At 44.0% G+C, this 13,761-nt stretch overlaps 1 protein-coding gene and 1 pseudogene across 1 annotated transcript in view; both read right to left on the reverse strand.

The window, feature by feature from the left end:
- Nucleotides 1-13,761, reverse strand: part of LOC148183404 (BDNF/NT-3 growth factors receptor-like) — a 596,246-nt gene that overhangs the window by 414,570 nt on the left and 167,915 nt on the right.
- Nucleotides 4,660-7,280, reverse strand: LOC148183412 (uncharacterized; annotated as a pseudogene).

Consider the following 13,761-nt stretch of genomic DNA (forward strand, 5'->3'; position numbering starts at 1 on the left):
TTGACTACAAGTTGGTTAGGCAAAATCTTCAAAGAGTTAGGGTGGAATGTGAGTTCATGGATTAAATCTGTCATTGAGAGTGTGATAATCTTACTAATTGTATTCTTAGCAATTTGATTAGTTTATAGCATTTTAAAGGGAGAAATACAGAAGAAAATGTCCTGGAACCAGAAAATAATAAAGGCACTGACACGAGATCCACACCCACCATCTTCTGGTTCTCAAGTTCATGACAGCATCCAGGACAGCGTTTACATCAATCATGGATTCGAAGAACATCAAGTACAAACAAAGGACTGTATCAAGTGAAAACATTTGCACTTATAGTGAAGTGAAAATGCTTTCAAAGGGGGGGAATGACAGTAAAAGGTCTTAAAATCATAGAAAATTTGGGGAGTTAGAAAGAAAGTTAGGCTTGGCAAGCCCTGGGAAAAGTGTTAAAAGTAGGCCCTGAGAAATGTTAGGCCTTGCGCTTGCTAAGATCATGTGAAACTGCACCTGTGTAGTCAGTATATGATAAATGATACAATTGTTAGATGTGATTAGATATAATTATTGTTTAAAGAATCATGAGAAACTATGTTAGGGGTTTGAGGGGATCACGAGAAATCCATGCTTGGGTAAAATCAATGCATTGAGAACAATGTAAGTTTAATAATTAATATGTAAGTTATATAATGATAGAGTATAAAAACATGTTCAGCTAAAAACCAAGTTGGGTCACATTTGGGTACTTGTACCCCTGACACCCAGAGCTCTTAATAAAGCACCTTCGTCTAATCATTCCGTGATTATGTGTTCCTGAACACTAACACTCTCACTGAGCACCAAAAGAAAACCTTGGGTGATGAACTGACCAAAACCCCCATGACCCTGTCCTCTGCATTGTCAGTAAGGAGGGAGGGTTTGGGGGAAGAAAAGGTGTTTTAAGGGCTTATTTTACTTCTCATTATCCTCCTCTGATTTTATTAGTAATAAATTCACTTTGTACTGTGGTAGTGCATATTTCTGGGAGTTACCTAGTTTCTGTGTAAACCCTCTAGGCAGCTGTGACGTGTTTTTCCCCTCCCCTCCCCTCCCCTCCCCTCCCCTCCCCTCCCCTCCCCTCCCCTCCCTCCCCTCCCCTCCCCTCCCCTCCCCTCCCCTCCCCTCCCCTCCCCTCCCCTCCCCGTCCCTGAAATGTTATCCCATTGGTTGGTGTTATATGTCTCCCCGCCCCTCTCCCGAGGTTTGAAAGAGTCTGGGAAAGAGATACCGGGCCTCTTCTCCCCCCTGGAAGCCAGCCAGAAATAAACATCCTCCGTTACCCCGGAGGGAGAAGCAGCCCTTTTTGGTCTTTTTCTTGGTCGTGAAGAACCTCCCTGACCCCCCCCTCGATGGAGCTAGCCAGGATTACTTCGGGGGGCAAAGGGAGGATTACTTCATTGTACCTTTAGGCTGAACCTGGTTTTCCCTTGAAGTGCTTTGTCTCAGTCCTTATGTCAACTCATGAACCCTTTGTTAATTTATTTCTCTCCTCTGCCCAGCTGTGGCAGGGCAGGGTGAGTGAGTGACTCCTGGGTGCCTGGCATTTGGCCAGTGTCAAACCATGATACCTATATAGCTTTTCTTGGTGTAAAGACCAAGACATCGTAAAACTTGACATCTCTACTCAGCATTTCACAGGCCAAAAATATTTTGGGTTAACAGTCCCCTAACCTGGCAACAATGAGTATTTAATATCTTAATCTGTTTTTCCTTTGTCGCCCTGAAAACTCAGCTTCTGAGCTTGCTGACATGGTTTTCTAAAGACTTTCCCAGGACAGTAACTGTAAACATAGATATGTGTACATTCTTTCTGTTATACATCTTGTGATGGGCATCTCTCATGGCCAGTGCAGTGAGAAAGTGTTATCCTGACCATCCAATCCCTGGCCGTGGTCAGAAGCCTATAAATCCTGGGAGGAAAAATAAACTTTTTCTTCTTTTCACCACACCTCGACCTGTGTCAGTATGATATATTCATCTTCAGCGGCAACATTCCTTAATCTGATTTCTTTTGTTTTGATTTATTTCCTGGCACAATATATTGGAAGGTGTGCTTATTTTCCAAGCAGGCAGCAGAAACTGAAACATCTGTGCTCAGCATTCTTGACAAGAGTATAATGCACCTTTCTCAAGAAGAGTTATTACCCTCATGCCTTCCAGTACCACAACCAGCAGATGTTCCCTTTCACAGTACTGCTGCTGATGCTTTACTTGTTCTGCTTGCTAGTGATTAATTGGTCAAGGACATTAAAACCTGAAGCTCAAACCACCAGCTGTCAGAACTTGTGAGCGCACAGCTTCTACTTCAGGGGCAACTTAAAGTAAATGGACAGAGTACAAATAAGCAATTGCTCAGACTCAGAAACTGCAGAAACAGTAGCTCCTGATAGAAACACAAAAAATCCACATTGATAGAAACTCAGTTCACAGGAAAGGCCATAACAATTACTATGCACACACATTTTAAAATCTGTATGTCTGTAGGTTATTCCAAACTTCATTTACATGAAGCACAATTTACCTAAGAGATCAATCAGTAGTTCAAAGAATGTTTTCTCAATGCTTTCTGTGAATCCTTGAAAAGTCAAAGCTATTAAAACAAAAGCTGTTTACTGTAGCACAATATTAGCAACGGCCAAGCAGTACGACATGACTCTCTCAGCTGCATTGTCTAAGAGAGTCATGTCATACTGCTTCACCATTCCTAATATAGTGCGATATATGGTGGACCCCGACATGACATTCGTTGCAGCCACGAGCTAAAAAACATCTGGTGACCCCTTGACGTTCGTTGCAGCCACAAGCTGAAGGACATTAGAGTCCCCCTCCTCCTTCTTTGAGAGGTAAGGAGTTTTTCCCCGTGAGCTCCTGGAGAGCTATAGGTCTGAGTGACCCTGGGCAGGAGGCCCTGCCAGTGAGTGGGCCTGGAACAGCAATCTTGACGAAGCTAGAGCTTGACTCCTGGGATAAGCCACTGCGTTTGCATATTGCATTTGTGGGCCGTAAGGATACCGGTATTACTGCAAAAGGAAACCGAAAGGAACGACTCGTCCTTTCTCTGAATTGGATGTAAACAGCATTAGATTCACTGTATCAGAAGGCTTTGAAAGTGTTACAGCTGTGGCCATCTGGGGACGAGATGCGGATGATTCGGCTGCTGGGACCCCATATGTTGCACTGTATTAGGAACGGCGAGGAGTACAACATGACTCTTTTAGCTGCATTGTCCAAGAGACCAAATTTTATTATTCTTGATCTTCTTTTATACACGTTCGAGAAGGTCTGAGAGGTAAAACTCTCATTGGTCATTAAAGCAACACATCACCATAAGTGGAACACCACCCTTTGACTAAACAACACCTGCAGATTGTTGTCCTTTACCAAGGACTGTTTAGATTCTTTCTCATGCTTTCTCAGGCCAGAGTGAGAAGCCTGTGTGACTTAGTTTCACACAGGCTCTGTTCCTTGCTTGCTTTTTTGCATTTAGTATCCACAGTTTACTTTACAACATCCCTAGCATTTGTGCTTAATACACTCATTAATATGCATGTAAAATATAGAAATGCTACTACACAGGTATACTTCTGACAAGTGTTAGTTTACAGCCAAAGAAAAGATCAGAACACATAAAGGACAGAATATATTTATTTATAATTATGTCTCATCCCTTTGAAAAACAGAATCACTGTCAACTTGAAAACTGCTCCATCTCTCTTTACCTGAATATTGAAGCCAATTCTACCATGACTTTAACCAGAATGAAGTTATTACTGGTTGGGTTTTTTTTTCACTTTCTCCAGCCTCACCTTAGTAGGGCACCAAGTTTGTCTCTCAGTTTGAGAAAAATTAGGAGGAAACATCCTGAAAGGGTGACTCCTCTAAACAGAGGTAGGTTTCAGCAGCCTCTCCCCCACAGGTTCAAAAGGAATTTCTTGGTCAAAAGTGAAAAAAAACCTTGTTTATTTAACAAGCAGAGTGCACACAGGCACAGGAAAAAAGAACATAAAGCACATAAAGCAGATGATAGGGGATACAGTATCATAAATATCACCCCAGGACATTTCACCCCTTATTCCATATCATCACCTTAGTGACCAAACTAATATAATTCTAACTCTACACACACACATTCATACATACATATATATATATATATATACACACACATATAGCTATATACAGATAGTGGCAGTGACATTCAGCAAATAGTGGTATTTATACATGGTTCTTACTCAACATCATGTCTCCCCATGGTACAAAACGTGTTTCTCCATCTCTCTGCATTATCCACCATGTGAACCTGGTCCCTGAGCAGACAACTTCACAGATGGGTTTTTATTTATTTGAGGCAGAATTAATTGAAATAGTCTTTTTTAACAGTCCCCTGATATATACTACTGGGACCTTGCCTTCATCTACCATATGCAGTGGTTCAGATTGGGCAGGGCCTGATCGGTTGGTGGAGCCTCAGATGTTAACCAGCCAGGTGGCTTTTGCTAAATGCAGCTCCTAATTTTTGAAAGATCCCCCACCCAGTGCCTTCAAGGTGTTTTTTAACCATTTATTGTACTGCTCTACTTTGCCTGCAGCTGGTGTATGGTAAGGAATATGGTACACCTATTCGATGCCATGTTCTCTAGCCCAGGTGTTTTTAAGGCTATTCTTGAAATGAGTCCCGTTGTCTGACTCAGTTCTCTTGGGGGTACTGTGACTCCAGAGGACTTGCTTTTTAAGGCCTAGGATGGTGTTCTAGCCTCTAGTGTGCTGCACAGGGTAGGTTTCCAGCCATCCAATGGTGGCTTCTACCATTAGGAACATGTAGCACTTGCCTTGGCAGGTTTGAAGCAGTGTGATGAAATCAATCTGTCAGTCCTCCCCATATTTATATTTGGACCACCACCTACCATATTCCAGGGGTTTCACCCACTTGGCCTGCTTGATTGCAGCATACATCTCATAATCATGGATAACTTGGGAGATATTGTCCATGGTTAGATCTACCCATTGTTCTCGTGCCCACTTATAGGTCGCATTTCTGCTGTGATGGCTTGAGCCATCATGGGCTTATCGAGCTAGGAAGAATTTCCCCTTGTGTTGCCAATCCAAGTCTATCTGCAACATCTGATGTGCCAGGCCAACGAATCCACACAGCCCAAAAAACACGATTTTCCCTAGCTTCTACCTGGCTAGAGGCAGGGCCCCTTTAAGCCTAGTTATCCTTCTTTCCTTTGGTATATGTCTTGGAGGTTCCTTCAAGGGGATCGGACGTCATCATCATCATCATACCTGGCAGTTCGGTTATGGGCAACTGGAGCTGCTTCCCTTTTGGTAGAACTTCCTTTGTGACTCTTCTCTTCCTTCAATTCACGCACCCGTTGTGCCAGAGCTGCAGTAGATTTCCCATCCCATCTCCTCATGTTTTCTCCACAATCACGCAGGAAGAACCACAGCTCAGCTCATGGGGTGTACCTTCTCTCCTGATCTGGGGAACGTCTGCGTTGAGTGCCAGAACCTCTGATCTGTACTGCTGAGATTTGGAGAAGGTCCTCTTTAATCTCCTCTCTAAGTTTCTTGTGATTCTCCTCTATTTTATCTTCTAATTTCTGCAGACGTGTTTCCACAGCTGCGATTCTTGCATGTGTGGGGCCATGCACGGCATCTGCGTATGCTCAAAGCTTCTTTGCCATATCAAGCAGTCTCCTCCCTTTCATCCTGTTTCATCATTGCTAAAGCAGATGCATATTCTTGTGGCCCATGTCGTACCAATTTTCGCCACATCACGGATGTACATGGCACCAAGTCTGGATTCTTATTTGGTATGTCATCTGAAAAGACAATCTCTGCCACTGCCATTTCTCTCAGGCGTTGGATCCCTTGTTCGATGGTTTTCCACTGTGTTTGCTGCATGTAGAGATCATCTGCACACAAATATCTTTGGGCTACCCTTTCCAGGACCCGTGCCCAGAGACTGTGAGGGTTAGCTCCCCTCATCATCCCCTGGTCGATAACTGGATCGTGTGACAGGGATCCCAGATGCCTCGCTTCAGTGCCATCCAGAACTGTAGCTTCACCTGCAGCATCCCACAGATGGACTAACCAACTAATTATAGATTCATCAGGTCATCGAGTGTAGTCCTTCCTCAGACCACGAAGATCTTTCAGGGAAAAGGACTCAATATTAGCCTCTGATCTTGTGCCAGTTGCTTTGACTCTTGGTTTTATGTCAGGAGGCTTTGAGGGTCCTTCTCCTGCATCATCATCATCATCCACTGGTCGATCGGTTTTGTCTGTGCACTTTCCACTTCTCGTGCTAGTAGCAACAGCCATTGGTTGAGGCTTGCTGTCTGGTTTAGCTACCAGCTTTGTAACTGGGAGGTTGGCTGCAGCCTGAGTAATTGGGGTAACTGTTGATTTATCTCCCTGTCCCCTGTCTCCTGTTTGCTGCCTTACAGTATCCAGCAATGTACGATAAGCATATGCCAGGGCCCAGCTTACTGCTATGATCTTTTTTTCCTTGGAATCATCCTGACACTTTTCTTTCAGGTATTTCCCCACCTCAGCTGGATTCAGAATTTGTTCATGTGGAAAATCCCAAACTATAGGGTCAGAAAATTGCTTCAGGATTTGGCCTATATCCTCCCATTTTCCACCCCACTCAGGATTTTCCATGCTTGGTTCAGGGGTCTCATCAGTCCCTCTAGAAATCTCAGCCCTCATTCTAGAGAGGCTGAAGACTGTATAGAGGAAACTTAGCAGATTAAATACTAGAAAGATGGTCTCTTTAATATTCAGGGGGAACTGAACACTCTCCAATAGTGATGTAACCGATTCAGAGGAGAAGAAGGAAAGGAAAGGTTGAAAAGCCTCGTTCCCTGCTCCTCCTCTAACAAACTGGGTGCATAACCATACCCATGAATCCTTTATATTTGGAAAAGACTCCAGCACCTGAATAAACTTCTTAGAAATCATAATCACTAGGCCCAGCCCAATAGCTATTCTAATCTGTGCCCCTCTACTGTAAAAGCTATGTGTTAGGGACAATACCGGGGCTAGTTGTGGATAAGAAAATAAACCAAGGGACCATAAAGGTATTAAAACCTCAAAAACGCCTAGTGACCAGAAACACATGAAGGCCTGCACCCCAAAAGACATTATTAATTCAAGCAGCATGGCTGGATGGCTAGGGACTGCTTTATCTTATCCCAATACAAAGTAATTGCCACTTCAGTACAATCAGTACAGGGTTTTTCCACTCTCTCGTGCCACGCGCTGGGCGCCAATGAATGTATTTGTCCTGGTTTAGGGCAAATTTGGGAGAAAACCTCCAATGGGGCTCCCCCCGGGAAGCAAACCCACGTGGCCCTTTTCTCCCACCCCCCAACCGGTTCAGGAAGAGATTTCTCGGAGAGAAGAGGAAAAAACCTGTTTATTTCACAGGCACAGAACTACCCAGCACAAAAATGAACGATATCAAATTACAAAACCGCTCGCCGTTCCAAAGAGATGACAAACTTCAGAGGGTCTCTCTCCTGTGGGTGTTCGCTCTGTTATCAGTCCCTCTGGCGCTGGAAAATGCCGCTGCCCAGGCTGGGCTCCCGGTAGTCCACGGGTGCAAGCTCCCGGTGCTCCCCCGAGTACCCAGTTCAGAGCAGGTTCGATTCGTTTCAGAAAAAGGGAAAGAAAACAGTCCAGGAAGACTTCTCTGCTTCAGCTAGTTGGAAAGCCAAGGCGATCTGTCTCTTCTTGTCTGTCTGTGCTGTAGTCAAAACTCCCGATGCGGGGGGGGAGCGAGTACACTCTCTGATAACAGACTCGGTGCGTCTTTTCCACTCACTTTTACTCTTAGATGAAATTTTAAGAATACAAAACCTGTGTCTGTGTTAGGTTCACGAATGGGGATACAATTTAACATCATAATCAACCCAGGACATAGTGTTTCATTTGTTTATCCTGTGTGATAAGTAAGCCTGTTTAAAGCCTTATGTCTGTTTTCCTTGGCCTGCTCAATAAACAATTTATGTTGTAATAGGCCTGACTGGTCATTATTAAGAACTCACGAGCGAGAGTGGGTTTAGGGATGCTGGCTGTCTCAATAAAGCTTCTGTCTACTGCCAGAAACCTGTCAAAACAGGGACTTGTCTAAGTTGTCCCATATCACCTTTGTAACAACTACCTCTTACAGAATCTTTTTGACAAAACTAAACATATACTACACCTAACAGGATAATTGCATCTAAATTACAGCCAAAAAGCCCTATCTGAAGGCTCAGTGACTTCTGTATGTGCGAAAGCCACAGTCAGGGATGAAATCAGGAGCCCATCTGAAGTGCATGTACACTAATGCACACAGTATGGGTAAGAAACAAGAGGAGATGAAAGCCACTGTACAGAAGGAAAGCTATCATGGAAACGTGGTGGGATGATTCGCATGACTGGAGTGGTAGAATGGATGTCTACATGCTCTTCAGAAGAGACAGGTGAGGGAAAAGAGGTGGAAGGACAGCTGAATGGGGCTTGGTTGCCAGCTGGTGATATGGGAAACATGTATGCTTATGAAAATTCAGAATTTTAAAAACATATAAAGTCCTTAAGCAGGTGAAAGGAAACAGAAATATAGCTTATTTTAAAAGTAGAAATAACTTGCACCAACAACACATAAGAATTTAGTTTCTAGGTAAAGTCCATAAAGATGTATATTGTGAAAACACAGTAAAGCAAGACTTAGGTATTGTGAAAACCCTATAAAGCAGAACCTGTGGTTTAAGAAGCCAGCAAAAACCAGGCTCCTGGTTTTAGCCAGGGCAAACTGACCTGGGAGAAAGCCAAACCTCCACTGCGCTTGCCCAGAGATGGGGGTCCATCAGCGAACACTGAGGAAGATGTCTTTACTTCATCAGACACTCTCTCTGCAACCACAAGGAGGCGTAGCACCACAGAAGACTCATTATAATAAAAAGCTCAAAGAGGCAGAGAATGGGCAGGGAATGGGTGGGCAGGGAGGTATGGGCTAGTGGAATCTATGTGTATTTAAACCTGAAACCTGTCTTGATCAGGTACACATGTATGATGGAGGATCCCCGATGCATCGCAGCTGGAAATAAAGCATATCACTTTACAATTTTAATTGTAAAGTCCTTATTCCTATACAACACAGTTTTGGTGCTGTGACTCAGATTTCTTCATCTGGCTGCAGGATTGACCGGCAGGTAGACAATCCTAGCCATGGCCCAGGTCTTTCCAGAGGACCTCCGCTCCCTGGGTGCTCACTGCAGAGGCAAACAAGAAACTTCTATACAGCAGATAAGGTATGCTTTATTGGAATTAAGAGGTCCCAAAATACGCCTAGAAGACACTGGGGATGCCAGTGCTTGGTGGAGGCAGCATGTTGGAGACGTCTGACATATAGCGCTGACCTTTGAGAAAAGGTACTGGAAAGCCAGCAAAAAAAAAAGGGGGGGGGGGGGGGGGGGGGGGGGGTGTGTTTCTGGCCACACAGGGTAGCCACTAGAAAGTTTAGGGGTAGCTCAAGCAAAACCCAAAGTATTATCAGTATTTTCTATTATTCTGCTACTATAACTCTTACTGCCCTAAATGTCCTGTATAAGTTGTGTTTGTCATTGTATTCATTTTTGTGGTAACACTGCCCTCTTGTGTCAAAAGGTATAAATACACCAGATCAGTAGTTCTGAGTTATCAAAAGTGGCTATCGTGTTAAAAGGTATAATTAGAACAGGTTGTTAGTTTTTTGAGTTATCAAAGGTGACCAAAGCCCAGGCCCAAAGCTAAAGAGCCCGACCAACCAGGATGGCTCTTTCTAGATAGTTTCAGCTTGAATTGGGTGAGGTTTTGAATGATGAAGGACAGTGGACCCTTGTACGGCAAGAGGATGGAACAGTGAGTCAGGTGTATGTCCTAGTTTAGGGCAAATTTGTGACCAAAACTCCAAATGGGGGTTTCTCCAGGGAAATGACCCCTCCCCCCCAACTGGTCCAGGAAAGGAAAAAAAGAAAAAGCTGTTTATTTAACAGAAATTAAATAATATTAAATAATAAAACCTCTCGCTGTTCGATGGGATGGCAAATCTAGGAAGAAAAGTCCTTTTCATGTGGTGTAGCTCGGCTTGCTCAGGTTTTTATCAGTCCTTTTGGCTCTGGAAAGTGCCGAGGCCCAGGCCCCGGTGGGCCACAGGCGTGAGTTCCTGGGGTTTGGCTGGGTGTTCAGTCCAGAGCAGGTTTGCACAGATCCAAGAAAAAGGGAAAAAAAACAAAGGTCCAGGGAACTCCTCTGCCTCAGATAGCTAAAACTAACTAAAAGCCAGAGAGAAGCTCTGTCCTGCTGTCTGTCTGTGCTGCAGACACTACAGTTCAGGAGCGGGATGTGTGGGAGTGATGGTTTTCTTTAACACAAACTGCGCGCTTCTTCTTCACCACACTCTTGCTCTCAGAGCCAGTCTTAAAGGTGCAGAACTTAATATATAACATAAACCAGACGATTGGGGATACCAGTATCATAAAGTCACCCCAGGACATTGTATTTAGGAGGAATATACTCAGACTCAGCGGGTTGTTGTCTGGCTTTCGACTGGGAACAACCTCCAGTTGAGAAAGAGCTTAGAAATCCCAGTATACAGGGACAAGGAGGAGTAATTCCCTGTTTTGTGTGTGGACTAACAAACCTTCGTCAGGGATTAGGATGGCATCCAGCCTGGGTTCTCCTCCAATGTGAACAGTGTAAAAATAAGTGGTATTGTATATCTAATAGGCGAATGCCTAAATGCTCAAGGTGTAACCCGGAAGGGTTGCAATATTATAGCTGGGAATTAATTCATGCTAAATGTGAAATAGTGAACTTCATCTCTGGAAAAAATAATTTGGTCCCTGAGACTTGGGATGTTTTCAAAGATGATTGGGAAAAGGTAAAAGATCAGTGTAAGCAGAGGTTTGGGTGAAAGTTAAAGAAAGGAAGGAGGACAAATAAGAAGGCAGACAATGGGAAGCCAGCAGAGTAAGGAAGTCCCCAAAAGAAGTCCTCTAGGATGCATACTAGCCCATTGGAAGGAGATTGTGGGGCCAGGACAAATGGAGAGTAAAAGGGTTCTGATTAAATATAGTAATCAGTGGTGGCCTCTGTATAAATTAGATGATGGGGCAAAATGGCCATTGAATGGGACAATTAATTCTAACACCATGTTGCAGTTAATGTTATTTTTGAGGCAGGAAGGAAAATGGGATGAAGCATCATATGCAGATATGTTTTTCACCTTGTGAAACCACCCAGATTGTCAAAGGAACTGTTGTATTAACTCACCTCAAGATTCAATGGTCCTAGCATTGGAAAGGGAGAACAGAAGGGTCCCACATAAATTAAAATTATGCTGCTCAGCCTGTAGTATTGGTCAGCGGTGCACTAAAAATGACAAGGTATATAAGGAAGAAGACTGATCTGGATGATCTATACAGACCCCCTCTTCAATCACTGGAGTTGGGTGGGAACCCAGGGAGGGCACCAGATTGAGCAACAACACCCCCAAGAAGCCCAGTGTCATCCCATACAAGGACAAGAACTAGGGAACAACCAGCAGTCTTGCAAGCACCCCTTAGAGAAGCAGTGGGACCAGATGGAACAATGATGTTACTAAAGGTTCCTTTCAATACCAAAGATTTGGAAATATGGAAAAGGAATGTAAAGGATTACAGAAAGGACCCTATAAGTATAGGTGGACACTTCTGCTTAATAATAAAACAACATAATCCTGATTGGAATGATATACAGTTACTGCTACATGCAATGACAGAAACAGAGAAACAGCTGATTCTAAAGGTAGCAGGGGATTTGGCCAAGGAGCACTATAAGACATGGGGAATGGATGTGAAGGAATTCTTTCCCCTCCGGGATCCAAAGTGGGATGTGAATGGAGAAGCAGAAAGGCAGAAACTGCAAGAATATCAGGAGTGGATTGCAAAGGGAATAGAGAGGGCCATCCCCAAATTCATTAATTGGTCAACTTTGTATGCTGTCAAACAAGGTCCCTCTGAGTCTCCATCTGAGTTCTTAGATAGGTTAGGAGATACCAAGTGTCGTAGTACACCCTTGGACCCAGAATCAGACATAGGAATACAGCAGTTGGTGTAATTATTTTAGGTCAATCTACCAGCGATATAAGATGTAAACTTCATAAATTAAGACCCATGGAAGGAAGAAACTTAGCAATATTATTGGATGAGGCCAGAAGAGTGTTCAGTAATCATGAAGAAGGGAATAAAGGGAAACAGAGAAAGATGATTGCAGTAGTGTGCTGGTTTTGCATTGATTGACATTTGGGGAAGAATTAAGAAACCACCCACTGGAGTGATTGCTCTGAGAGAAGCTGCTGGGAGCTTCCTCTGTGCCTAGAAAAGGCCAGTAGCTGGCTAGTTCTGAGAACTGACAACATTTTAAACCATTTAGAAATTAGATCTGGCCCTGTGAATTCCACACTTTAAAAACTGCAAGCCCGGGAAATCACTCTCTTTGTTTCCGGCCTCGAAAGGTAACAGAGCTCTGGTGGGGCCGGCCCCACTCCCCCATGGTCTGTGACTGGGCTGGACCCCAGCAACTCTTGTGAGGGGGATGGAGGCTGCCGAAGCCCGGCCCCAGGCTGGGCCAGGCCATGGCTGCTGACATCTTGCTGACACTACACCCCCCCCCCGGCCCGCACCGACAGCTCTTTAACCCTTTCACTACACAGATGAGACCTGCAGACATTGATCCTCTCTCCAGGGAGAGAAAAGGGAGTGATAACACGTAAAAAAAACAACATGAAAACACCAAAGTCAGTAAGAGAAGGAGTCAAGCCTCAGATGGAAGGAGAATGAAGAGACGCTGAATCGGGCTGAAATATTGTTTTGATAAGGCCATGGAGATGGACAATGATGCACTGAAATATCCCTTTTTCCTGGTATAGGGCAAATTTGGGAGAAAACTTTTAATGGGGCTCCCTCCAGGAAGCAAACTCACATGGCCCCTTCCCCCCCAACTGGTGTGGGAATAGATTTTTCAGAGAGAAGTGGAAAAAACTTGTTTATTTAACAGGCACAACACTACCTAGCACAAAAATGAACAATACCAAATTACAAAACAACTTGCCACTCTGAAGAGATGACAAATTCAGAGGGTCTTCCTCCTGTGGGTGTTCGCTCTGTTATCAATCCCTCTGGTGCTGGAAAATGCTGCTGCCCAGGCTAGGCCCCCGCTAGTCTACAAGTGCAAGCTCCTGGTGCTCTCCCAAGTCCCCAGTCCAGAGCAGGTTTGAACCGTTCCAAGAAAAGGGAAAGAAAAGCAGTCCAGGAAGACCTCTCTGCTTCGGCTAGCTGGAAAGCAAACGTGATCTCTCTCTCATTGTCTGTCTGTGCTGTTGTCAAAACCCTGTCCCGGGATGTGGAGGGAGCAAGTACAGTCTGTGATAACAGACTCGGTGTTTCTTTATTCACTTTTACTCTCAGATGAAGTTTTAAAGATACAAAACTTATTTCAGGGCTAGGCAGATGAATGGGGATACAATTTAACATCACAGTCACCTCAGGACACTCCACTCTTTATCCTCATATTGTCAGCTTACTGCCAAAATTAATGTATTCTAAGTCTGCATACATATACATATTCATGTAAAAACTTCCCCCTGTTCTACCCAAAAAAAAATAAAAATTAAATCAATACCCATCATGCCCCTGTTACATCCCACACCAAGCTACTGAA

The sequence above is a fragment of the Pseudopodoces humilis genome, chromosome 12, assembly GCF_049639895.1.
Source record: "Pseudopodoces humilis isolate 2021_Gansu_Grassland_sample_001 chromosome 12, ASM4963989v1, whole genome shotgun sequence".
NCBI classification, from domain to species: domain Eukaryota; kingdom Metazoa; phylum Chordata; class Aves; order Passeriformes; family Paridae; genus Pseudopodoces; species Pseudopodoces humilis.